The sequence below is a fragment of the Pelodiscus sinensis genome, chromosome 24, assembly GCF_052426305.1.
Source record: "Pelodiscus sinensis isolate ZL-2025 chromosome 24, ASM5242630v1, whole genome shotgun sequence".
Classification (NCBI taxonomy): domain Eukaryota; kingdom Metazoa; phylum Chordata; order Testudines; family Trionychidae; genus Pelodiscus; species Pelodiscus sinensis.
The window spans coordinates 12,853,449-12,881,435 of NC_143075.1; the positions used below are offsets into that span (position 1 = coordinate 12,853,449).

The 27,987-nt window shown below is 49.4% G+C and overlaps 1 long non-coding RNA gene across 1 annotated transcript; it reads right to left on the reverse strand.

Annotated features, from left to right (window-relative positions):
* On the reverse strand, positions 1-27,925 carry LOC112546414 (uncharacterized). Its single transcript, XR_012897278.2, has 5 exons — positions 27,091-27,925; positions 25,523-25,720; positions 12,297-12,444; positions 2,253-2,425; positions 1-2,097 (listed from the first exon to the last, which is right to left on the reverse strand). It is a non-coding gene; the product is annotated as an uncharacterized LOC112546414 (long non-coding RNA).
* Positions 27,926-27,987: the final 62 nt, after the last annotated feature.

Genomic DNA, 27,987 nt, shown 5'->3' on the forward strand with positions numbered 1-27,987 from the left:
CCCAGTTACAATCCAGTTTATTTCTGCTGTGTCATTCCTACCATGTACTCTCAGCTGAGTACAGTCCATACCACTAAACATAAGTCAACTCTAGAAGGTATTTACAGAAAAATCATAAAAGGGGCTGGAATTTTACTGGCTGCTGTAAATGGAGCCGCACTGGTTTGTTACATCAGTGGAGTTATTATGGCTTTACACCCGCATAAGTAAGAGTAGATCCAGGCCTTAAGTGTCTGACTGTCATCCTAACCCACATTCCACACATTGTATCAGTTCCATTCAGCCAACACCCAGCTTGGTGGAACTCAAGCATGCAGGGCAGTGGAGTTTTGGGAAGGGGGTTGAGGGTGGGGTAAAGAGAAGGGGAGCACTGAGAAATGGTGTTTCATGAAAGACAGAACTCTTGTTTCTTTAGGGATTTACATAAAAGAATGCTCAGAATACTGTCACCTGGGTAATCAAACACAGGGACTAACTGCAGCTTTTGCGTTGCAATTAGGAAAACCCCTGTCCCGAGAAGATTTCTGGACAGTGTCTGCCATTTGAGAGGTGAAGTATTGGTCCCAATTCTCCCCCACCAGACCTCTTATGGTCTCGAACAAGGCATAGTCCAGTGTTCCAGAACAGCTGCAACAAAACACGACTTCCTATTTCTCTAGCATCTTACACTCTCTGATCTCAAAATTGCATTACGAACATTCATACCTTAAAGCTTCACAACCTGCTCTGTCAGGCAGGTTGAACAATCATCCCCATTTTAAAATCAAGGGAAACTGAGATACAAAAGTTAAGACTCACCCCAGATCACAGTGAGAGTCCATTTAGAGCTGGGATTCCAGCTGTTGAGTCCCTGGCCTCCAGTTCTTGGAGAGCCTTTGACAACCTGCACTCTCATCCCTTTCCTGGAGTTTGTTTTACCATCAGACACAGATAACGTTCAGTTCCATTCTTCTCCCTGATCTTGGCTGTTCTTAGGGTTCCTCCCTCAGAACTGCTCAGCCCACACCCTAGATCCCTTACCTCCATAAAGCCACTCCCTGTATTCCTTATATCCAGGTGGATTAATAAGTCCACAGTAAAACCCACCTAACTCTGTCCTGGCAGGATCTACATATATAAGAGTGGCATGTCTCAGGCTGAGAAACAGCTGTGTATACCCTAAAAACCATCAGGCAGGGGAGTTCTAATGCCAGCTGCCAGCGTTTAGAGAAGTATCCTGCCTATACAGGCGAAAACATGGAACAGCTGAAAAGTGCTTTTACACATGGGCTCTTTAGTGCCTAGGATCCAGTGCAAAGACAGCTTGCACAGGGCATGGGGCAATGTAAATCTGACAACCCCTCCACTTCCTCATGCCTCCGCATGGCTTGCACTTATCTATCATGTGATTCTTATGGCTGTGACCCGAATGACTTTGCTGTTGAACAGAATGGCAAGGCGTGGCAGCACAGCCAGGCCCGGGGTCTTTGGGTGACACCTTGCTTGGCCTGTTCCACAGCTTGTCCTCCCTGCTGAACAGGGCCTTGGCACTGCAATGACTACAGGAACAAGCAACACTAGGGCCAAAATCAGTCTCAACTTTTCCTTCTCCAGGCCCTGAACCCAAAGAGACTCTTCCCAATAGCCAGAGGTTTTTGCTGCATCACTAACAGGCATAATTGAAGCAGTGGTGGAGATGGGTAGGAGGATAGAGGGGAAAATGAGCAAGCACCCCCTTGCAATGCTCAGTTCAGCTGCTTTTGGCACCTCTGATACAATCACCATGTTATCTTGGCATCCTTCAGCACCTCTCACCTCCGTCTTCTGCTCCCACCACACCATTCTGCAACCCAGCACAAAGGAGAGGGGACCAACGGGGCCGCATTCCACTCCAGATGGGCAGCCTCCTTGTGTGTCGTCGAGATGTGATGTGGGCCCAACGTGCAGCACTTCTAGGGCAGTATACTTGCTGATTGCTTCCTTGATTATTGCTCACAACAACCAGCTAAGACACTGCCAAAGAAACACTCACAGCTGGCATTAACTGACGAGATGGGAGCTGTGGCAGGTTATTCTGTCTCCCTTTTTCTTTCTCTGACTGAAAAACGGTAGGTGAATCTGGGGACAAAGAAACAATCAATAAACAGCTAAAACAGCGAGGAAAAAAAGTGTGACTCTCCAGAGAGATTCAAAATTAGACATGCAACATAATCTCAGATACAGCCTGTTGAAACATCAAAGAAAGCCAGCTCCTGTTTGGATTCCGTACTTACCTACCTTAGTCCTCTAGTTCCAGAGAGCCTCCTTCAGGAGAATGGAAATATTACTCATTTCCAAATGCCTAACACACAGCTTCTGAGACACATGTGTGGTTTCCCTTAAGTGCACACGGCCATTTTTGAGCCATGCTCAGGATTGGAGAAGAACTCACTCTGAGCAGATCCATCTGCAAATGAAACAGAAAAAGGGCCCCATTCTTATTTACACTAAGTCCACTATCACTTCCCTTTACCCAGCCAGAATGAGAACGAAAATGTCAACTTTGATTACTTAAAAAGAAAGTTTACCCTTAAGGTCTAATCCTAAATGCTGTGAGCCTTCCCTAAGGGCCTTTGGTACTAGGGTTAACACCCCAGTGCAACAACAGGATGTGCTATATGGCAGCCCATCCTTTCTTCTGTACAGATTTTCCTGTCTATTTTCCATTGCATGGTCAGCTGGTAATGCTATAGAATATCCTCTACTCCCTCTATCTTACCTCTGACTTCCCTGTTGGCCTGGGTTAGAGTCCCAACCTTGGATGTGAGCGGAGGTTTGTGTGTGTGGACAGTAGCTGAACTAGGAGCACTGCCACAGTGACTTCTTTTAGTGACCCAGTTTTGCTCCCAGAGAAACCACATCTTCTTGGGTCCAAAACCAAATCTTTTTAACTTGTCAGAAATTGAGGCTAGAAAATTTTAAACAGGAAATAAGACTTTAAAATCAACAAACTATATCTTGAGTATTTAGGCTCTGGTGCAGATTACCAAGGGATGTGGCAGTCTCTTGGCACTTGGAGGCATTATATCGAGACTGGATGTCTTCCTAAAAAGCATCCCCAGGTCCAGTCCATTATTGGGCTTGATGGTGGAATCACTGGTTGAAGTTCTGTAGCCTGTGTTAAGCTGGAGGTCTTAACCGTCATCTTAACTCTTAACTATGTTAACTCTTTGAATGGTCAGGGTTGGATTTCCAATTAGGCACATGCCTCTGGGCGCTGGTGTTCTAGGTAGGGATATGAAAGTGTAACCATGTATACAGTTAACCGATGAGCCTGGGCTCATTGGTTAATGTGCACAGTTACATGCAGCCTCTTCCCCACCCCTGTGCTGCTGCCTCTGTATCAGAGGCAGCAGCAGGAGGCAGACAGGAGCTTGCACACGCGGGGAGCCAGCTTTCTAACCAACTCCCCACGCATACCGGTTCCCGTGGAGCTGCCTGCCCCCACATGTAAATTGCATAATCGCTGAAATTTTCAGTGGTTACACAATTACTTAATTAAACACATTTTAACAACCCTAGTTCGAAGGACACCCCGAAATTAAAAGTGGATTAAAAGCTGCATTTTTTTAAATAGAAAACATGAATGTCGGCTGCAAGTGGTGGGGAGGGAGTACTGAAGATGCTGTGCCTAGGGGCGCGTAGAGGCATAAATCCAGCTCTGCAAATGGTCTGTCTGAGGAGGTCAACTGATGGAGTGAGCAATAGTAACTGCACTCCAATAAAACCAGTGCAGCAAAGAGCAGGGGTGACCAGCAGTGCAACCAGTCCATCCCAGAGGAGGCAATTGTTATTTAAGCAGCTGAATCACCCCAGCAAGAAAGTCAGAGGGTCAAACAAGCGGTATAACAATCACCTCCCAGGCTGGTGAGTGATCTGCCCCTTCCCTAGCACCCAGACAGCCCAAAATCTGGAACTAGCTGCTTTGTTTGAATAGTGATCTAACCGGCACTCCAGTATGCCTTGTCAGTATCAAAACAAGTCAGACTTTATCTCAAAAGCAAATAGTTCACTGATGTGCCTTCCTGGGGCACAAAGCAGTCAAATGCAGAAATGGGAGGAGGGGACACTGGTATTTCAAGTCACCTTCTCTGTGATGTCTGTGAGACTGGAATAGCTTCTCTGGAGAAATGGTAGAAGCCCCATCACTTGGGCTTCTGAAAACTGGACAGGACAAACTCCAGGAGAAAATTTTGTATGGGTAGGGCAAGAGGTGCAGGCTAGTTGACCTAGTCAGTTTCATATCTCTGGGCTACTTAGTGCAATGATTTGGGCAGATTAAAGCCAGCAAATGCTTAGCTCTTCTAGACTACTTCTAGACTGCAGAGTTTTTGCACCAAAAACAGCTGGTTTTGAGCAAAAACTTACGGAGTGTCCACACTACAAGCGCATTTTTGTGCAAGAAAATTTACAGTAAATCAGAAGAAGAGAGGGCTTTTTTCACAATAGTTATTCCTCTTTCTATGAGGAATAAGCCTTTTTGTGAAAGAGCTCTTGCGCAAAATGGTGTGTGTGGATGGGAAATGGGTTTTTTTTGCACAAAAACAGCCTATAGAAAGAAGCACAGGTGCCCTGGTGACCATTCTGTTAATGGCAATCAGATCTTTCTTGCAGAAGAGCATCCATGCAGTCTGGACATTCTCTTGCACAAAAGTGCATTGCTTTTCTGATGCACTTTTGCAGTGTGGACGCGCTCTTGTGCAAGAAGCATGCAGTCTAGATGTAGATCTATAATGCTTTTCATCTGCAGAGCTCAAAGTGCTCTGACAAGGGAGGGTGCCAATAATCCAACTCTGCTAGTGCTGTGGGGAATATGAGCCAACATGATAACTCTCTATCACAGTGGTGGGCAACCTGCGAGGTTGTGTGCGTGGCCTGTGAGATATTTTGTTACTGTTTGGAAGCAAAACAGTTTAGGAAGTTGGAGCAAGTGTCATATGTGGGAGATTAAAAAGACTGGAACTTTTAATCTTAGAAAAGAGGAGACTAAGGCAGGATATGATAGAGATCATAAAATCATGACAGGTGTGGAGAAAGTGAATAAGGAAAAGTTATTTCTTGTTCCCATAACATAAGAACTAGGGGTCACCAAATGAAATTAATAGGCAGCAGGTTTAAAACAAACAAAAGGAAGTTTTTCTTCATGCAGCACACAGTAACCTGTGGAACTCCTTGCCATAGGAGGTTGTGAAGACCAGGACTTTAACAGGGTCCAAGAAAGAATTAAATTCATGGAGGTTAGGTCCATCAATACTTATGAGCCAAAATGGGTAGGAATGGTGTCGCTAGCCTCCGTTTGTCAGTGGCTGGAAATGGATGACAGGAAAGGGATCACTTGATGATTTCCTGTTCTCTTAACTCCCTTTGAGGCATCTGGCATTGGACACTGTCAAAAGACAGGATACTGGGCTAGATGGACATTTGGTCTGACTCAGGGTATGTCCACATTGCAGTTTTTTGGGGTTTTTTTTGTTTTGTTTTTTTTGTTTTGAAAAACAGCCATTTTTCCGGAAAAACTTCACTTACATCCACACTGCAATTGTGTTCTTTCAAAAAAACTCCAAAGAACAGAGGTGTTTTTCCAACACTGGTAAACCTCCTTCTACGAGGAAGAAGCCTTTTTCCAAAAGAGCTCTTTCGGAAAAAGGCATGTGTGGATGGGGAAGAGGAGTTATTTCGAAAGAAGAGGAAAAAGGAAAAAGCACAGGTGCCCTGGTGGCCACTCCATCCATAGTAATCACAGCTTTCATGCGAGATAATGTCCATTCAGTGTGGACTCTATATTTCAAAAAAGCAGATTGCTTTTTCAATGTGCTTTTGCTATGCAGATGCTCTGTTTCGGAAGAATTTTTTTCCTATGATCTCTTCTGGAAAAGCTTCTTCCGAAAGAAGCCTGCAGTCTAGACATAGCCCCAGTATGGCCACACACGGAGTTGTCAGATTCCATTGGTTTCTGTCCATATAGCTTTTTTTCCCTACTGGTGTTACTAAAGTGACACGCATGTAAAGCCAGACCACATGAAGGGAGGTGCGTACTGCTTGCACACGACACTGACTGAGATCCGTGTGCTCCCTCTGCATCCAATCAAAGCGCTGCTACGGTTCAATCGGCACAGTCCGCAAATACTAGACATGCGAATGCAGTGAGCAAAACTACCCTATCCCGGGAGAACGTCTTGGTTACAACAATCTTGTGGCCCACTGGGATGAAGGTGGGCCACTTATGTGGCCCACCCACTAGTCTAGGTTGGCCATCGTTGCCTTACAGACTTCTACTCAAACCTCCATGGATGAGCAGTTCAATTGAATGCACATGCTGCACCACCAAAGTGGGGACGAGGAGGTGGAGAACAAGGCATCGCTGTCTCTCAGCTATTTAGGGCTAATCTACTCAAGCATTCAACTACAAGTTGCTGGAACCAAGTTTGACATGATTTAATCTCTCCATTAGGTCTAACTAGTTGGAATCTAGCTCCAGGAAGACATGCAGAGATCTCTGCTTGGGGTTTTGTTTCATCTTTGCCAAGAGCACCAGAAGCCAATACATTTTAGATCATAATGCAGCACCTAATGCAAGAAACCAGCAGAAGATCTCCCAAGTCCCCAGGGTCTCGGAAGGTCAAATCAGATGCTGCAGCTCATGGGTTTGGGACTGGCAGAGCCAATCTGCTCTTTAATTGTGTGCACATGAGGACTGGAGAGGGGAAACTCCAGTTGAGGTGGGAAGAAGGAGCTTGATTTGGGTGAATGAGAGTCCCTCTGCAACCACAGGAAGAACTTTGAAATATGCTGTTGGATGGGGCTATGTTATATGTCCAGAAATAACGATGAACCCGCAGAGATATGTGGTTGCAATGTATTATATTTTGCCTATGTATTATATTTTGAAGCGTTTGTTTGTGGATTTGTTTGTGCAAAATAAAGTCATACTTCGCGATTACCTACAGATTCCAAATTTTGCATGAACAATCCTGCCACTTAAATTAGCTGAATGCACTACTTTTTACACCAGAATATGCTGGGTGAAGGGTTTAAATAATTATATTTATTTTTCATTGGGAAAAAAGTCATGACTATTATGATTAGAGTTCATAAAAATATTTGCTAACAAAATTAAAATCGAGTTGCCTATTCAACTGTCATTTTAGTGCAAAGAAAATGTGTACTGTTAGAAATCATAAAATAATTGAAATTCGTTACGGAAAGAATAATGGAAGCATTACATGTTTGATTCAAATTTACTATCATGGTAATTATTAAATAAAATGAATAATGTTTGAAGTTGAAATCCTACAGCACATTAATAAAGAATTCTATTACATATATTTAATTTCTTGAACTTTCCTATACGAGTAATCTACGCAAAATTATTTTGCCCGGTCAATGATGATCCTCAGCTAGGGATGTAATAGTGTAGTCAATTAACCGATTAACCAATAAGCAAAAGCTTATAGGTTAATGCTATAGACTACATGCATTTCCCTCTCCCACCCCTTGCCAGTAAATTTTTTAGCAGGCTGGCCAGCAGCCTGACTCAGTTTTGGCTTGCACCAGGTCTGGGAGCTCAGACCCCCCCCAGACAAGCACTGCTGCCTCTTTATCAGAGGTAAGATGCAGGAGCGGACTGATGGTGGGAGGACCTGGGTGGGACAGAGGGTGCAGGAGCAGAGTGGGGATGTGGGGTCTCAGTGGGAGGGAGCATGAAAGTGTTGGGGGCATTTACTTGGCTCTGTGCCTCCAGCCACTCCCAGGCACCACCCCCTGCTGCTCCCATTTGCCATGATTCCAGCCAATGGGAGCAGTGGGCAAAGCCTCCAGGCGAGCAGTTTCCTGCGCTGCCATTCCCCCTTGGAGCCGCTTCCTGCCCCCATTAGCCGGATTCAGCTTGTGAGACTCACCCCTCCCCACCGTAGGAAGCTGGAGCTGGCACTCCAACTTCGCAGGGCGGCGAGGGGGGGGGGGAAGGAAGGAGCAGGAGTGTCATCATGGACTCCCCACTGCAGGGAAGGGGGTGAGCCCCAAGCCCGCAGCCCACCTGCAAGATGGTGCTAGATGCTGTGCAGAGACATACCTGGAAAGAACAGTCTTGCACAAAAGAGCTTACAATATAAATCTCTGAATATCTAGAAGGCATTAGGACATCCCGAACAATATGTTAGCTCCTCTTTCCAGTCTATTAAGAGTTATTCAAAAAAGGTAATTTTTCCCTCTTAGGTTGGACCTAAGATCAGAGTGCCATGAAGGCAACTGAGTGCACACACACACACGGACACACACGGAATATCTGATGGCATGCCACTAAAATCTTTATGCCATACTCTGAGTCTGGGATGTCTGGATTTCTCATAAGCAGGAAACATATATGCCTCCTCCATGGACACTGGAGGGGATTTGTCACCAGAAATTGTGGCCTAAATGTCATTGATCCATGTATATTTTAAAAGCTGTGTGAAGGAAGTGAAGGGGTAGGAGGGGAAGCATCATCTTCCTTTGCAAAGAGCCAGGGTCATTTCATTCACACTGTGCCCCATGCTGCTGCAGAAAAGGCGGGCATTTGTGACGTGTAAGAGGGAATTTGTTTGCTCTTTCATTTCCAGCCAGATGGAGGTTCTCTCTGGTGGGCTGCCCAAGAACCAGCTGTGGCACAAAACAAAGCTCACTCGTGTAGAAAGAGAACTGGAAGAGTTTTGCTTGGCAGTGTTGGTCCTGGACAGTCACTGAAGTGACTGTATTTCCTTTGTCCAAGCAGCCATTGTTTCACTCCCCACTGCTCCAAGTTCCCATCTAACTTACTCCCCCTCTAATGTACTCCAATTTCCCATCTAATGTTTTCACGGTGGTGTGTGTTTTATAGCATGACTACTGTGGAGCAAAGGCAACAGAGATGCTGGTGAAACTTCAATGGGGTTAAGTCGTGCACAGAAACACAGGGGTTCCCTCTGGAAAGGCTGCCAACCAGGATTTGTGGGGGAAAGGATGCAAGAAAGATGTAACCCCCCACTTCCAGTTGCCTTTCCTAGTACAACTCAGCTCTTTGGTGCGCAAATTACACCAGCTCACACCAACTCTGGATTTAGATCCCAATCTATTGCTTTCTTTGGTGGGCCTTGGCTGTTCATTGGAGCAGACCTGCTGACGGGGGGCACAGGGAGGGGACAAAGGGAGCAGTTGCCCTGGGGCCTGGAGCTACAAAGGGGCTCAGGGCTTCCGGCCACCATTGCTGCTACTCTTCGATGAAGGAAGTGAAGGGGTGGCTGCCTCTGGCCTTGCCCCTTTCACCCGGGGCCCTGCCACTTCTGGGAATGCGGAGCTGGGCCTTGTCACACCTTGCCCAGGGGCCCATGCAGGCTGTCGGCTCCCCTGCATTTGAGATATTAGAAGGACACAGAACTGGAAGCTTCCATGCTCCACCCTTGCCTTACCAGTCTGGGTGGTGGACTAGCGAGCAGGAAGAAACTGCTTGTGGATCATGTCACAATACAACAGATTAACCCACAAAGAGAAAATGAGTGTGAGTCACTCTATTATGGGGCGGCCACACATGGGCTGCGTCTATACTGCGCTCTTTTGTGGAAGAAAACATGCAAATGAGGCGAATTGGTGAATAACGCCATGCCTCCTTTGCATACTTAATGAGCCGCCATTTTTGCAGTAGGGGCTGTTACGCAAAAAGCAGCCCTCTACACGGCTCCGTTTTGCACAAACCGCCCCCCTCTTGCGCAAGAGCCGTTCTGCCACTTTTTTTCAGGGAGAATGGCTCTTGCACAAGAGGGTTTTTTTGCGCAAAACGGATCCGTGTAGATGGCTCCTTTTGGTGCAAAAGCCCCTTGTGCAAAATGGCGGCTCATTAAGTATGCAAATGAAGCGCAGCGATATTCACCACTTCACCTCATTTGCATATTTTCTTGCGCAAGGGAGCGCAGTATAGACATAGACTGGGATTTGTGAGTCACATGCAGCTCTTTTACTATGAAAGTGTCGCTTGCAGCGCTACCTCCCATTCTCTGACTACTACACTGAGGTGGTAGGAGGAACTTGGTATCTCTGTCTTGCAGCAGGGTGGTCTGATAGGGGCTTCTGCCCACTGTCTTGGGGCTTCTGTCCAGCAGAGTGCACCTGCCAGGACTCAGGGCTTCAGCAGGAGCAGGGCTGAAGCTCCAGTCCCTGGCTCCTGGGAGCCATGCTCCGTCTCTCAAACTTCTAACAGCCTCAGCAGCGACTTTCAGAGCCCAGATCTACTGACTCAGGTTGGTAGGGCTCACATGATGGCCCTAAAAATAGAACTGTAGATGTTCCTGCTCGGGCTAGAACTCTGAAACCCAGCAAGGGAGTGGATCCAAGACACAGAACAGGAATGTCTATGATGCTACGTTTGGCACCACTGCAGGAGCCGTACAAGCTCAGTCTGTAGACCCAGGTTCTGAGCCTCATTGCAGTGTTTGGTTTGCCTGGCAGTGCAGACACACCCCAAGAGGCAGGGGAGAAGATGCTATTGGATCAACCCTTTAGTGCAAGAAGGAATGTGGGAGTCAGTTCCAAAAGAGATGTGCAGGAATGTGCACGGTATTCCCCCTGCTGCTGAAAACCTCCCTTTAACAAATAAACCAAGAAAGGGCCAAGTTCATTTCCAACATCTCACCATTGTACTCAAGTCTGTAGAATTACCCGAGATGACTTTGGACCCAAATGACTGAACTGGCCAGAAATCACAGCTTAGGAACTGGATATATTAGGGTCCTGTGGCCAGCCTCTTGCAGTGATGGGACAAGTTTCAGAGATGTTCAGATGCTCCTCTGAAGAGTTAATCTTGCTGGGATTTTCATGAGGAGAGATCCTTCCCCATGGAGGATTCCAATACTTCCTGTTTCTAATCAGGCCAGAACACCTATGAGGCTAACATTAGCCCATCAGTTTGTGGGTGGAACCCAGGATTACCAGAGGCGATCACGCACCCCAAGATTGTCAGATGACTATTTAAAGCAATTCCTATTCTATAGAGATTGATTTAGCCTTTCTGACCAATTCTCTCCCCGTACAAACCACAGACATGCAGGCTATGTCTGTACTACGGGGTTTTTCCAGGATACCACCGGTATCCCGGAAAAACTCCACCTCATCCAGGGAACGCGTCTGCTCTTCTGATATTTTTTTGCGGAAGAGCAGACACACTATTTCAGAAGCCCTGTAAACCTCGTTTCATGAGGAAGAAGGGCTGTTCCGAAAGAGGAGGTTTTTCCAAAATTTGGTCCAGTGTAGACGGGCCAAATTTCGGAAAAGCCTCTTCTGAAAAAACAGTTGGAAAAAGTTACGGAAATTGTGGAGTGCAATTTGCATACCTTTTTCCGAAAAAAAAGTGTAGTATAGACATAGCCATACTCTGCATAGGTGGGCATCAGAAACAGGCTACACAAAATAAAAAAGTTATGGGCGCAGGAAGACAGACACATCAACCCCTTCCCAACAAACTACCAGCCTCCACCCCAATAAAGCAGTTGCCATTTGACCTCCCTCTTTTGAGCTAGCAGACAGAGGCTCCAGACAAGACCCAGCCTTCCAGTCAATTTTCCTTTTTCAACAGGCTAGCAAAAGGCCCTCTTGGATTCTTGCCACCTGCAAGTTCAAACACTATGTCCACTTAAAAAACAAACCCTGAGAAGTTTGAGCCACAAAACTTCCCCCTCCTCCCTGACCTCAATCGGAATTCCCTTCCCCTCCTCCCTGACCCCAATCGGAATTCCCTTCCCCTCCTCCCTGACCTCAGTCGGAATTCCCTTCCCCTCCTCTCTGACCTCAATCGGAATTCCCTTTCCCTCCTCCCTGACCCCAATCGGAATTCCCTTCCCCTCACCCCCGACTCCAATCGGAATTCCCTCAAAACACTGGGACATTTGGACCCAGGGTTTTGGTTCAGCTTCTCCTCAGAGTTTTCTCTTCCGTGCTGCATGGCAGGTGGTTTAGAAAACTGACTCTGCATCCTGGAATTGCCACCAAGCCAACCACGGTCTGGCACTGTCCTTTTCCAAGCGCTTATTAGCATCATATCTTGACGTCTCCACCTCCATTTCCCACAGCACCCAAATTCCCTGCCAGTAAGTGAAAAGGGTTTAACATCTTCCTCTTGGACAGATTTTTTTTTTAAATCCACCACACAAACTTCCCTTCGGAGACACGTAAATTGTCCTAGGAGAGACATTTACCAGTTTCGTAAGGCTCTCCTGGGTCCGTTCCCCCCTTGCCCTGAGCTAGCCCAGCGAGTCTGTCCTAGCTCCCCCACTAACCTTCATTCTCCTGCCTGTGAGACAGGCACTGCAGCACCTGAGCCCAGCGCCGTCTGCCTGCACCGGTTGCACCGTGCGGTCACTCTCCTAGATCAGCATTGTTTGTGCAGCAGCGGCCCCGCCCCTCGTCACCTGCCTGTCAGGGAACCTGGGAACAAATGAGAAAACTGGGGAGATACCTTTGCAGTGAGTCATTTGTCTTCTGGAACGAAATCAGAAACGAAGGGAAAGAGGAGAGACAGCGCCCGCAACTCTCCCTGTGAGGCGAAGGGGAGAATGCGATGGGCAGAGACAGCCGGTGTCGGAGATGGGCTGCTAGACACACAGGGACCTGGGGAAAGGGAGCATGATGGGGAAGGACAGGGCGGAGGAGAAATTACAGAGGCGCGATCAGAGCAGGGTCCAATCTGCCCAACATCAAATGGACTCTTCTCCCCACATGCAGCTATTTCAGGAAGGTAGTTTCATCCTGGCACTTCAGCGGGGTAGCTGACCCAGACACCGCCCTCTGGGCTGCCCACGCTGCTGGCAGGCAAGGAGAAGGAGGAACAGAGAGAGATCTGAGCAGAGGGCGGCCCCGGGCTCACCTGCTCTCACTTGTTGATCACACGCCCCCAGCAGGTTGAAGTCACCAGGAAGAACTTGGGTTCCTCTCTGGCTGGCTGCCTCCACCTCCACCCTGCAGGCAGAGCCCGTCAGGTGAAGTTCAGGCCTGCGCACGGGCCCGGCCCCAGAAGCTATTTCAAACCGGCTGAGGCCCAGAGACCAGGGCGGGAGTGTGTGTGCAAAGGCTGTGCTGGCTCTGCACAGGGCTCACCGTCGCATTACCCTTGAGAAAAGCAAGGGCTGAAGAGCACTGTGGCCCTCCTGGCAGCTGGAGACCATGCCCACATTTCGGCAGCTGAGGCACAGCGGTACTAACATCTCAGGCCCCTACACTAAGTCTCCTGGCAACACCAGAGGCTGACCTCCCTCTCTCGGCCTTCCCCCCGAAGGCAGGGAGGGAGCACTGGTTCTCCTGGACACATGCTCGAGCCGTTGGTACCGCCTCACCACTGCCAAGCCCTGCCACCCGATCCTGACGGACTCCACCTCAGCCAGGAGGCAACAGGCCAAAACCTAGTGGGAAGTGGCACTAAATGCAGCTGCCGGCAAGTCAGGAGAGGGGAAAGAGCTATTTTACTGCTGATCCGGCTGCTCTTCCTGGCAATTAACCTGACTCTTACCTGTCTGGGTGAAGTGGGGCTTCATAGCCAAACTAGCTGACCCATCTGGGGTGACTGACTAAAGACCAGGTGCTGTGTGCACTTGGGCTGCTTTGTTGTGAGGACACAGGCTAACCCACTCCAGTGCCCACTGTCCTTCTGGGAATGCAGAGGGAATTGTGGGAAGGCACTGGAGGACTGACAAGTTTCCCCCCCAATTATGGGGAGAGAATCCTAGAGCCCCTCAGCTCACTGCAGTGCTAAGAGCCCTGCTCCCAGAAAAGCCTTAGCTCCTTCCCCAGTGGGTGTAGCAGCAGGGTGAACACAGTAACTCGAGCAGGGTTTGCCAGTGTGGCGGCTCACACTCACACCAGTCTAACCTCGGCTCAGACCCACTCTTTAGAACAATCTCACCCTTAACAAAAATCCTTCAAGAGACACCATTCCGAACCAACGCAGTTGCAGGGAGCTGTTGCTATAGTGTAGCCCAGCTCCGCCCTCCCTCATCTTATCAGGCGGTCACTCAGGCTAGGTCTACATTACAGGCTTCTTCTTGCACAAGAAGCTTTTTGCAGAAAACTTCTTGCGCAAGAGTGCGTCCACACCGCAAAAGCACATCGAAAAAGCGCTGCGCTTTTGCGCAAGAGAGCGTCCAGACTGCATGGACGCTCTCTCGAAAGGAAACTCTGATCACTATTTACAGAATGGCCACCAGGGCACCTGTGCTTTTTTCGATTGCCTCTTTTTGAAAAAAAAAAACCCTGTTCCCCATCCACACACGTCTTTTTGCACAAGAGCTCTTGTTCAAAAAGGAGTTATTCCTCGTAGAAAGAGGAATACCTACACCAGAAAAACCCCTCTGTTCTTTCATTTTACTTGTGCAAAAATACACTTGAGGTGTGAAGGCTGTTTTTGCACAAAAACTCTATAGTGTAGACCTAGCCTCAGACTGCAAACGCTTCAGGGTGGGCATATGAACTCATTTGACCAAGGAGTGTCTAGTACATTGGTGGAATTGCACTAACAGTAACAAAGGTTCCACATTTTAAGACAGCTCCACGCTACCACACATCCTCCCACCCCAAGATCGGCATGTGAGGCCACCCACATACCAGGATTCCTGACAAAGGACATCTGCTTTCAGGCCTGGCTCTAGCAAAGCACATGGGTGAGCCTAGTCTTATTCCGCAAAGCCCTTTAGTGTGTGCACAAGCATTTTGCAGAATCAGAGCCACAGTCCTCTGTGATTATCAGCACTGTATCCACACAGGGACACAGGACAAAGAAATGTCTCTAAAAAGTCCACATTTTGGAGGACTTTCCAGTCCCAACACCACCATGAACATATACAAGCACTGAGACAACCGAAATTGAGCGACATCTTGCTCCATGTCCCAGTTACCGCATCTCTGCCAATACAACCAAAACCAATTGGAAGAGGTGTCAAGGTTTGAATGGGCCATAGCTAATCCATCCACCTCAGAAATGGGTCCCTTGAGATCAGGGCTGAGGTAACACGGGGAAGGGGGAAGCTTACACAGCTGCATCTGTTCAGTGGATAAGATTAGGCCTTTGTTTGCCAGGATTGGCACTAACAGCTTCTTGAGTCAATGGGGAAAGTCTGCCATTGACCTCAACGGGCTTCCGATCAGGCCCAGAACTCACACAATCCCACTGTGTTAAGACCAACGGTTGAGCTATCGTTTTCAGAATGGTTTACATTTGTCTTTCCCTTGTGTGACTCAACTAAGAGAACTTCTGTGATAGGACATTCCCCCTCCCCCGCCACCTTCCCCTCCCAATCTCTGCTAACGAGACACTGGTCTCCAACCCACATCCGATGTCTCCCCACACTTCTGAGTACTTCCCTCAGAAGGAACAGAGAAGGGGGGAAGGTCTCATGTATCATGCATAGGAACTCCCAGCTCCTTCACTCACTCCATGAAACCTCGGGCAAGCTGCTTAACCGGTCTCTGCCTCTGTTTCCCCACCTGTCCAAATGGGAGCAATGATGGTGGCCTACACCCCATGGGGAAGTGAGACATGGTCAAATAAGGAACATGTGTACAATTCTTAGACGGTGAAAGCACTAGGAGCATGCCAGGTATTCTCCGAGAGAATGTGGGGGAATCCAAGATTTAAAGTCATCCCGGAACAAATGATTTGGGGCACAAAAAACCCGATAGAATAAAATCAAGGACGTGAGCTGCGTTATCTGGAGAAAGCTGAGACCCCCCCGGCATCTGGAATTCCCCAGTCACCTCCTTGCGTCCACACAGTAAGAACTGAGAGACTCAACACCCCAGCTTCCTCCAGGGACCGGTAGTCACAGCAAATCAGCAAGCATCCGTGCTCCTGAGGCTGGGATACAGAGTGTGGGCCAGCAGCAGCAGCCTATGGGAGTGCAGCAGAGTTAGTGCCAACTTCCCGTCAGCTGGGAAGAGTATCTGGAGCTGGCTGCACACACATTCCTCAGCTACACAAAACTTCACTTTCCCCACTGTGCCAGCCCCTTTACTGTATCAGAGGGTAAACAGGGAGCCTCGCCCTTTGGTGTTCTCTGGGCAGGCTTGACCTGTGCTCTGGGCATGGGGCACACAGGCAGGCAGACAGGGAAGCTAACATACAGGGAGAAGAGAAGACCCAGCCTCGAGTCCATGGAGTGGAAGAGGAGGGACAGCCCTAGTTACAGCACAGAGCACACAGGGGAAGGCAGGGAGCTTTTCCCCCCTTGCTTGTCTGACATCTGCATCCCCTCCTTCCAGTGGGGTTGGTCCTGCTTTGAGCAGGGGGTTGGATTAGATGACCCTCCTTAGATTAGATTGTTCCTTCCTCTTCTATGATTCTGCGATCCTCAGCCTGCTGCCGCACCTCAGAAGCATCCCTCTCCTGCTTTCTCTGGCCAGGAGAGGAAGAAGCAACCAGTCCCTCTCTCCTCTCCCACCCCACTCGTGCCTTGGAGCTGCACTTAATTCCAGTCCCAACACCACCACGAACAATGGGACCAAACACACAGCTCCAAATTGCCACGCATGGCTGCTGCTTCCCCATTTCCCTTACGCCATATGCTGGGAGGTGGGGACCACCATTGGTGTACCTTTATGTTGGAACAGGGTGGCCTAGCACACACTTGCCAACACACCGGGACCAGCCCAATGCCCAGGACCGGGTCAGCATCCCCTCCCTTCATGCCTGCACTGTGGGTCTTGCCCGAGGATCCCAGCTATCTGAAGGTGCTGAAGTTGGCTCGTCTGAGGAGAACTGGATGGTGCAGGAGGCTGGCAGGAGGATACAGGGCCTTTCAGTTCTAGCTTCACCCCTCCAAAGTGGCCCTATTTGTAATGGCCAGAACCTGACGGTAGGGAAGGAAGGCACAGGGCAATGAAGCTCGTTCACAAGCATCTCCCACGGAGAGCAATGAACTCCATTAGAGGATGGACAGGAGTCGGGAGGACAGGCTGAAGGCCAAGAAGTAGGGATGTAAAATCCTGTTTAATTGGTTAAATGTGATGGTTAACTAGTTACCTGATTAAAGGGGGGGCGGGCAGGAGGGCTGCTCCAGCCCAGCTGGGCTGACAGGCCTCCCTGCAAGACGTGGCCAGGCTGGAGCGGCCCCCACATTACAGGGAAGGGCTGCTCCAGGCTGGCCAGAGCAGCCTCTACTTGCGACACGCCTGGGCCCACCAGGGACAGGGACTGGTCGAACAGGTCTGGAGCGCCCCTGTTTGCGGCAGGCCCCGCCAGGTTGCAGCAGCCACAGCGGGCGGAGAGTTGTTCCAGCCCCCACTGGTTAACCTCTTACATCCCTACCAGGAAGCCCATAGGCAGAGCACTTGCACACACTTTTACACTAGTGGTTGCAGATGCAATGCCCACTGACCCAGAGCACAGAAATCCTCTTCTTCTTGGGGCACTAACACACCCAGAGCCTGCAGGGCAGGGGCGTGTAGGAGAAGCTCATGCAAAGTCAAGCTGAAAGCAAATTCTCCACGGCCTGTGTAATACTGCCTAGCTCCTGGAAGCAGGGTCATCCCGTCTCCTAGCTGGCTCGGCTCTAGGTCCCTTGCTGAGTGCCAAGTCTGCAGCTGGAGGCCCGTCCATTCGGCAACCCCGCTGTGACTCAGAATCCCAGGAGAGGCCTGGGCAGAGTCCAGGCCCCTGCACATTTTCCAGAGGACTTTAAGCCCCACCTAATGCACCCGTGACTTATTAACCCAGCAGACTGATAGAGACAGCATCAGGCAATAACCCAGAGTCAGTAGCTGGCAGGACTGGTGACAGCGGCTGCCACCTACACCCAGGGGCCTTGCTGTTCGCACGCCGGGTTTGGCTGCACACCACTGATTAAAGTCATCCATCCTAGGGTCTGAAACACACAAGCCACCCACAGTCCTGCAGGCTCATGCTGCTGTGGCTGAGTTGTAGGGCCATCACTTCATTGGTCAGAGCAGCTCTGTACGCTGCCATTGGCTAAGCTCAGGACACCTTCCTGACCAATGTACTGATGCATCCAGGGCCTGGGCCAGCTCAGGACCCGCCTCTGCTAGCAGGACCCAGAACAGCATGTTCCTGGAAACTGGAGTCCTGAATCCTCCATCCATCCTATGGCAGATACGGCCCAACGGGCCAATCGCTTGCTGCACTTGTCTTTAGGATGGACCGTACTAAGCCATCTGGCCTGCTGCGTGCAGGCCTACTTGGCCAGCCACTCACCGTCACAGACAGAGCTTTGGAAACTCCCGCTCGTTCCCCTGCTCTTTGCTGGCAGGTGCCAGTCATGCACTAAGCATGTAGGCAAGTTCTGAGGAGTTTCCAGCAGCTCTTTGCTTGGCTCTTGTGCCCTCGCAGCATGAGGAGTGGGTGAAAGCAGGGCTGAGGGAGGTAAGCCCCCCGGCCCCGCCCCTTCTGCCCAAGCCCCGCCCCCACAGGAGATAAGCCCACCCCCCTGCTCAGAGCACCAGGGGAAGGTGGGGTGGCTCACGGCCCCAGCCCCCCCCCCCAGCCCCAAAGCACAGGGAGGGCAGGCACTCGGGGGCAGCAACACTCCAGCCCGCATTACACCTACAGCAGGCGTTCTGCGGGGCAGGGAGGGGAGGGATGTGGGGGGGGGGGGCCAGGTTGGCAGTTTGGGAAAGCAGAGCCTTCCCCTGCCTATTATACCCGCCACCCCTGCCTAGCAGGGAAGCGAAGGATACACCCTATGCAGAGACAGCCTGGTGAAGAGGCTGGGATGCTGTCTAAAGAGGTTGCCCTCCCCAGCAACACTGCCCTCTTGCTCTAGTCCCCGTCCATGCCCTTCCCTCTGCCGAGTAGAGCCTGCCCCTCTGCAGCCAACAGGCCTCTTGGGCGAATGCTTGGATCCATGCTGCCTGGCTTTGCTGCACTAACAGCACCAGGGTGGATTATCTGGGGGACACGCGGCTGCAGGTGTGGAAAGGGGCTAAAGGTGTATTAGTGTAAGTGGAGGTACCGCCAGGCGAACATCAAGGTCTAGCCAAACGAAAGCAGCCCACTGGCCCTGGGGTGAGAAGAGGGAGAAATTCAGCAGCTTTATCCTTGAGGTGGATAAAATTAGGGGGGGTTAGTTGGGAGGGTTGGGGGGACTATTGGCTTTTTCCCCTTTACTTACCAACACTTGGCACACGAAGACAGTATAATGGCATTGCACAAGAGGGTTCTTCTAGCGCAAGAGCCTCTTCCGCAAAATGGCAGTTCATTAGGTATGCAAATGAGGCTCAGCGATATTCCACGCTTAGCCTCGTTTGCATATCTCTGGCACAAGATCGTGCCAGTGTAGACATAGGGCCAAAGAGAACTGGCTGAGCAAGTCATCATCACAGGCACAGCTACAGAGAAGAGAAAGGTCAGGCACCATGCAGGGAGGAGGGAGAGTACGTTAATTGCATTTCTAAGGGGATTTATGACTAGGGTTGTGCATAGGTAACCGGTTAGCTAGTTACTGGTAAGTATCACTCGTAATGGTGATGCTTCTGCCCCGCACAAGCCTGTTGACTCCCAGACCATGATGCAGTGCAGGCTGAAGGCTGGGAGCTCTCCCCACCCTCCTGTGTCTAGATCCTGCCCACAGCATGGGGCTCCTGGACCACCCCTGTTTTATTAGTTACATAAGAACATAAGAACAGCCGTACTGGGTCAGACCAAAGGCTAGGACTATAATAGAGTTTAAAGAGAAGCTAGATAATTTCATGGAGGTTAGGTCCATAAAAGGCTATTAGCCAGGGGATAAAATGGTGTCCTTGGCCTCTGTTTGTCAGAGGCTTGAGAAGGATGGCAGGAGACAAATCACTTGATCATTGTCTTCGGTCCACCCTCTCTAGGGCATCTGGTGTTGGCCACTGTCGGCAGACAGGATACTGGGCTAGATGGACCTTTGGTCTGACCCAGTACGGCCGTTCTTATGTTCTTATCCGCCCTCTCCACACCACTCATGATTTTATATACCTCTATCATATCCCCCACCCTCAGTCTCCTCTTTTCTAAACTGAAAAGTCCCAGTCGTTTTACCCTCTCTTCATATGGGACCCGTTCCAAACACCTAATCATTTTAGTTGCCCTTTTCTGAACCCTTTCCAAGGCCAAAATATCTTTTTTGAGGTGAGGAGACCACGTCAGTACACAGTATTCAAGATGTGGGCGTACCATAGTTTTATACAGGGGCAGCAAGATACTCTGTGTCTTATTTTCTATCCCTTTCTTAATAATTCCTAGCATCCTATTTGCCTTTTTGACCGCCGCTGCACACTGTGTGGAAGTTTTCAGAGAACTATCCATGATAACTCCAAGATCTCTTTCCTGATTTGTCATAGCCAAATTAGCCCCCATCATACTGTACCTATAGCCAGGGTTATTTTTCTTGATGGTTAAACTTAACGTTTAACCAGTTAACTAATTAAACGGGATTTTACATCCCTAATTGGGATGGAATGTTGTACCATCTCATCAGGACTCTATGTTCGGGGGAGCAGCAGGGAGAACTAAATGTTCTGATTTCTTTGTTTAAAGAGGAGGCCTCCTTAGGAATCCAAAATGTTCCAGCTACACTCCCTGGGAGTACAGAATTGCCTCCAGGGGAGTTTATAGTGAGTCTGATGGGTGGGATTTTTCAAAAGCCCTTGTGGAACACAAGCCCTTGGAGATAGGCCCTCAGACACCATGAGGGCAATATTAGAACCTACAAAATAAATGCTTTGGAAAATCCCATGCTGAAGGGTCCAGGTAACATTTTCAAGAGCACCAAAGGGACTTAGGAGATGGAATCCCACTGCCTTTCATTAAGACGCTGCCTCCCAAAATGACTACGTCACTTTGAAAACTGGACTTTGTCTCCTGAGTCATTTAGGAGCCCTTGAAAATTTTACCCTCAGCTTGCAAGAGCTGGAGGTCCCACAAACACACATTCAATATCCCTGCAGGTGTGACTCAGCTTCCTGAGAAGATAAACAGCATCCCACATAGTTTAAGGGATCAGAATCTTTTGAACAAATGTTAAAACCAAGATAATTTCTGCACTGTTTTCGAGGATGTGGGAATTCCACAGTCTCCCATTCTGCAGGAGCATAAGGAGGGCTGATTTTGGTTTAGAAGCGTCTAAAGGTAACTTTTATAGGAGGATGAAATTCTCTCCCCGCATCCTCCCCCCTCCCCCCGCCTCCTTTTAAAGAAATAGAGGGAGCGGTTTTATTGTTCTCTCTCATTAATGCCATTAAAGCCACTATTATCTCATCTATGTTATCAGCTTGGCCACGCACCAGCAATACATAACACCTGACAACAGAAAGAAAGGTAACACCTGATACAATAGTTTATTCACAAGAGTAATGGCTTATTCATGAAGCATTATATTAGGTATTAACTTGTCTGCCCATGCTACTTCTCCAGTGAGTGACCATCAGAAGAGCTGATCCTGCATTTAAAAATTTCCCTAGATGGATGTTATTGGCACAAAGATTTTTGCAATGGGAATCAGAGGAATGTTTTTAAAAAACAAAACATGAACACTAAACTAGTTTGCCAGAATTTTAACTCAATATCAGGACAGACCCAAGCATCCCTGGTGTAAAAAACACTGTTGAATTTGGCGCTCTAAATAACTACAGCAGTAACTTTCAATGTTCACCCTGCCTCTTCTATTATCTGTGCCTAGGCATTTCATAGCCATTTAATACTCAAATAACTTTTTATCTGCATTAAGAAACACATTATAAGACTCAAGTTTCCAGAGGCATTGGCCCTCAGAAATTCTACTGCACTCAGTGGGAGCTGCATACTCCACTTGGAATTAGGGTTGCCAGATGGTTGAAACAAAAATACCGAACATGTCCCCCTCCCCCCCCCCCCCCCCCCGCCACACACAAAAACCGGGGGAAAAATTCTGTTGAAGGGGAAAAAAAGGGGAGGGGAGGAGACCAAAGTTGTTGAACAAAAAACAAACAAAAAAAACAGCATTAAAACAGCATGTCCTCTTTAAGAGTTAGTGTAGGGATAGGAAATGGGGAGCAGTTGAGCACTAAGACCCAGGAGAAAGCATTGCTTCCCCTAGGGTTTTGGCCAGCAGCCATTTTGTGCTGGCAGCCTTGAGGAACCAGCTAAGCATGGGGGCTGGAGTTGGGGGGTGTTGGGAGCTGGGAGGAGGCCAGGCGCTGAGTGTTTGTAGGGTTGCCAGATGCCCGGCATTTTCGCCTCCGGGCCGGGGAAAAATTCAGAAAATAACGGACATCTCAGGTGTCCGGTATTCTCTGAAATTTTTTTTTACCGGACAGAAGGCGAAAATACCGGACTGTCCGGGTGAATACCAGACACCTGGTAACCCTACGAAGTTGGAGTGGGGGAAATATTATTAATTGGGCCTCCAGTGCCCTGCACATCCTTGGAATCAGCAGTCTCTGCAGAACACTTGCTGTCGCAGTTTTACAAAGAACATGCTTGGTTGATGAATTCCGGGAGAGAGGCCTAAGCCAAAACACTCAACCTCATCCCCTACCCCACGCCCCCAAAACTTTGGGAAATTCTGATCTAGGATCCCACACACATAGGGTATGTCTACACTAGCCCCCTAGGTTGAAGTAGGGAGGCTAATGTAGGCATTCAAACTTGCAAATGAAGCCCGGGATTTAAATATCCAGGGCTTTATTTGCATGTTCCTGTCCGGTCGCCATTTTGAAATTCCACTAGCCCGAAGTAACTCCCCACGGCTACACGCGGCAGTGAAACGGTAATTCGAACTAAGTCCTTAGTTCAAATTGATTGTTACTCCTCCTGGAATGAGGAGCTCAGTTCATCCCCAACTTTAAAAAAGCCCAAGGATGCCATAGGAGCCTGCATGTTGTTGTTATTAATGCCTTCTCATCACTCAACTATGCACTACACTGCAAATGTCTTTAGAACATAAACGCCTCAGGAGAAAGAGCTGTGCTGTTTGTCCAATACCATGCTCACTGACAGCACTGTATGTACAGAGACAAGGTGGGTGAGGTAGTATCTGTTATTGGACCAACTTCTGTTCTAGTAGGATGAGAAAGGCTAATTGGTTACCCGGTTAACCTGGAAGCATCACCCTAAACGGGTAATGTTTACCGGTTCTGGTTAACTAGGATCGGGGATGAGAGGGTGGGCTGAAGCAGCTTCCGCTTACCCTGGGCAAAGGGCTGCTCCAGCATTGCAGGGGGCCTGCCATGAACAGGACTGCTCTTGTCTGGAACAGCGCTTGTCCATGGTGGACCCAGGTGACATGCAGGCAGGGACTGCTCCAGCTGGGAACAGCTCCAGCCCCAGTGCGGGGATGGGGCAATCCAGCCAGGTTGGAGCAGTCCCCAGCCTGAGATCCCTCTTTAGTCAGTTAACCAGTTAAAAAATAGGCAAACCTAACATTTAACTGGTTAACTAACTAACTAGGATTTCACATCCCTAGGCTATAGATGGTGAGACCTCCCGGGATGTTGGTTTGTTTCTTGCATTTACTCAGGAAGTAGATGTTGCTGTTAAGTTTTGCTTCCTTTTTGTTCCTGGTGTGGCATTTGCATTTCAGACAGCTACCTTCAATATCTTCCATTGTTGTATGCAAGGGTGTTGCTGCCGGAAGTTGCTCCAGTACAATATAGAGCTTCACCCACTTTATCTTTCTAATACCATGGGACCGACACGCTTACAACTACATTGTACAGCACTATCAGTAGTAATGAAAGTCTGCTAGGACCCAAATTAAACTCCTTTTGCCTGTCTGCAAACGTGTAAATATTTGTACAAGTGGAACAACCCTTAGCTCACAATAAATCTAGGTTCTTCAGCACAGCACTGACCTCTACCCTACTGGTACCTGAAGCAGTAGTAGGTTGTTATCTGCAGACCAGCAACTAGGGAGGAAAACTACGTGTGTGGAGTATTAAGTATGTTTTGCAAAGCAGGAAATACATGTTTCAGTGAAATTTTTTTATCCTTTCATTTACCCTAAAAACAACAATAAAACCCCAACCTACCTCACTCTTTCCCCTACAAAAAAAAGACTGGTTCTACAATAAACCTGCATGCAAACTAGCCTGCCTCTGGGAGGATTGTGACAAACACACAGGTGTGCTTAGCGCAACACTACAAAGCAACCCGACAATGACAAACCAGTTTGTGCATGTGCAAGTGAAATGGGGAGGGAAGATGACAGTTAAAGAGAAACAGAGTTTAGATACCACATTAGAAACTACAGTGTGGAGCAAGGGGAGAAATAGCTAAAGGATCCTGAGAGATCATTAATAAAATGAATTAAGCACGTTTTTTGGACCGTGCTAAGATCAGGGACTATTATAAGGCTGGTATTGGGGATGCCTCCCAAATCTCAGAGGAAGGAACCCGCTGCAGAAATATCAGCTCCAATGGGTTTTGGGTCCAAGTGGGGCAACTCAGAGAAAGGCCCAGCAAAGAGTCTGAATTAGCAGCCAAGAAGCAGGGGTAACGCCTGGCGGCTCCTTGCTGTCTTTTGAATTCTTGTCTTCCAGCGTGCACTCCTCACTCCTCTCTCATGTAATCGAATCGCTACCTAGATACCAGAGAATCCACAGACATCTGAAACCTCGGGATAAATAGGTAGGCAATACACAGGGCGCCATAAGGTTTCACCTCTCCAGAGCTCAGAATGAGAGGGAGATCAGCATTTAGTCACATCTGAGCACAGGACACAGACACAATTACTGCCAGCGATTCCATGTCCCAACAGATATTGGGGCAAGCTGATGGAGCAGGTACCGCTGCTAAGCCAAGCAAAGCAGGGAGTGTGAGAGAGCTGGGGGGAGGGGGAGAAATGGGAGAGGAAAAGACCTTGCAAGGAGCTGGAGGCAGAACGGAATCAGTTCCATACAGGACACAGTCCCAGGTAAAGACAGGCCATCAAAGCAGCCCTCTGAAGCTGGTGACACAAGGAGCAAATCCTCTATAAAATCACCAAGTCCTCAGATCCCAGCAGCTAAGGGCAAGAGCACCAATGCCAGCCCCCCCCCCCCCCCCCAAGCCCTGGGGAACGTTCAAATTCTGCTCCCTGCCGACAGAACTGCTTCACCCCTTCTGAAAAACAGGGACTCCCCTGCCATTGGCCCCTATAGGACTGTCCCTCTGCTCAGCACTGAGAGCACCTGGCCTCCAGACTCCCCATCCTCTCCCTGTGTGCTTTCACGCAGGCCCCTCGCCGACCTTCGAGCCCGGAAGCAGGGGATCTGGGGGAGGGGAAGGGGCAGAAGGGTGGGGTAGGCGCCCAAGGGGTTCCCTAACGCTGTTGTAGGGATGGGCTGAGGAGCGTTACTGTGTAAACTCTTTCCAGGTGGCTTAGTGACCTCAGTTTCGGTAAGTCCATTTCAGGTGAGACTTTGTGCCGCTCCCACTGCACGTACCACACGCTGTCCACACGCGAGTACACCGAGCCGCACACGGTATGCATGAAGCAGGCATGTGCACCGAGTACATCATACTTGCAGACATGCATGTGACAGACAGACAGACAGACACACACACCTTCTTATTTACCTGGATAAAGGACCCAGCAGAAAGGCAAGCAGATTTCTTTGGCTGGCTTGTCGGAAGCTCTGAGGCCAGCGCAGTGGCTGCAAAGCTATGAGGCAAGTTTCCTTTAGAGCCACCCCCGATCCTTCTGATCACCGACAGAGGCAGGCTGAGGCCTGAACAAGCCCAGACAAGCCCAAGCGAAGCCACTTCCTAATCCTGCTGGTTAGAGAGGAGAGAGAAAGAGACTGATCAGTCTTAAGTGCCCTGAAGCTGGGTACCGCAGGCGGCCTGTCACGCTACCAGGAGCACACAGCCTGCGGACAGAGGCAGGTATAGATCACTCAGGTGAGTTGCCCCAGTGCAGAATTTGATCCACTGTGTTGAAAGACACCGGTGACAAGAAGAATGCCGGGGTTTCTCCTGGAAAAGGAGCGTAACCCACAAACTGTGCACTCACGTTGGAGGCTTTAGTAACTAGAAAGAGCCAACTGCCAAGACATACTGCAGCAATGACATCACCAAACCAACCATGCAGGGAAGCCGGGTTTCAGGCACGCACGTGAGCGACCGATCCCTCCGGCAGGTTCCACCGGATTCCCTCCTCCTGCCCTCTCCAGTTCTTGCCCACCCAGCCAGCACCGTTCTGTTCTTCTCACACTAGCTGTGCTCCAAGAGGGAAGAGGTCGAGAGAAGACACTTTGGAGCTGAGCACCCTGCTCCTCATTCATTGCAGCACACCCGGCTAATTAATAAAGAACCCATCAGACACACAGCTGCAGTAGCTTCCCCTCTGCTGTCTCACAAAGCCAATATTTCCCATCCCCCCTTCCCCTATCAGGGGATGGTCACATTTATTTTTATGTATTGACAAGGCTGCTAAGCTGGATTCTGCTCTCAGGTGAGTGCAACTCCAGAGACTTCAACTGAGTTACTTGGCTTTTGCACAGCTGTGTAACAGAACACAGGGACAGGCCCCTCAAATCCAGCCATCTATACTAAATGACAACTATGTCAAAAACACCCAACGTTGTGATTCTTAGGCAGCAAGGAATAAAAAATTCCCACTGACACGGCCAGAGGTCACAAAGATCATCCGAACTTGCTTGTACACTAACCCTTCTTGCAGCTGCTCTCTCTGCTCTTTCCCTATGACTTGCAAAGAGACGGAGTGGCTCAGAGCCAGTCCTGGCTATAGGTATCTAGGTTGTAATGACATTAAGACACTGATCATTAAAAAAAAAGAAACCTTTAAACATCATAAAGGGGACACCTGCAGCGCTGTGTGCGCCTGGCCATGGAAGGTACCTTCCAATGCCTCACTAGTGAATAAGAACTTCTGTGCACAGTCATCTGATTTGCCAAAATGGAGAGAATTTGGAAGCCTCTGCTATCAGTAGGCTACTCTGCCCTGAAGTTCTAGCATAGTTTGCTGGTGAAGCTGCTGTATGACACATTCCTTCCCAGCGACCGCAGAAAGGTTAAAGCACAGGCACCAGTCTCGGTAGGAACCAGAGACCGAAACCCTGGACTATCTAGCGCTAAGGCCAGGATTCAAGGGAAGCTGTTTGCCAAAGGGCTGTATCACTTACTTGCTTTGCGCTGCTTGCCTGGCAGCCTGGGAAAGCCGGCGGGGAAGGAGAGCGGCGAGGAGAGCCCCGGAGAAAGTTGCGTGCTGCAGTGCCTTTTGATCACAATGACATTGTTCGGGATCTCTGGCAGCTCAAACTGCACAGCTCAGCAGAGTCCCTCAGTGCCGCAACACAGCCTGCAGGAGCGCCGCAGCTCAGCATGTGCTGGGACTTTTAAAGGGGAATGCCACCTCGTGGGGAGAGTGCTAGTGCGTGCATGCGCGTGGGGGAAAGGTAGCCTGAGATTCATCATGCTCAGGACATCCAGGGCAAAGGGCTGGGAGGGCGAAGGGTGTGGGACCCACCCCCGCTTCCCCAGGCCAGAGATAAGGAGTGATGTGGGGAGCCGAAGGCAGGGGAACCAAGTGCCGTTTCCAAGCGTGTGAATTTCAGGCTTGTTCCAGTTTTAGAAGGGCTACAAAAATTGCAAGCAAATGATTCCTCTCCGGGTTTGCAATGTGAGGGCTTGAGCCTACCCTGATCTTTCCCTTTACTAGCTGGGGTTTCACACTTTTCTTCTCATGACCCACTATTGATGCTACCACCCAACACAATTTGACTAGAGTGTGGGCTCCAGGGCGGGGCTGAGGAGGAGCGTTGGGGTATAAGAGGAAGCTCTGGCTTGGGGAGAGGGGGTCAGGTCTGAGGCAGGAGGGGCTTACCTTGAGTGGCTGCTGGTCAGTGGTGCAGCAGGGGCGCTAAGGCAGGTTTCCTGCCTCTGCTGGCACCGCAGACCATGCTGCGCCCCAGAAGCAGCCAGCAGCAGGTTCGCAGCCAGTGGGAGTGCGGAGTTAATGTTCGGAGTAGGGCCCATGCATAGAGCCCTGTATTCTTCCCCTCCATACACACACCAAGCAG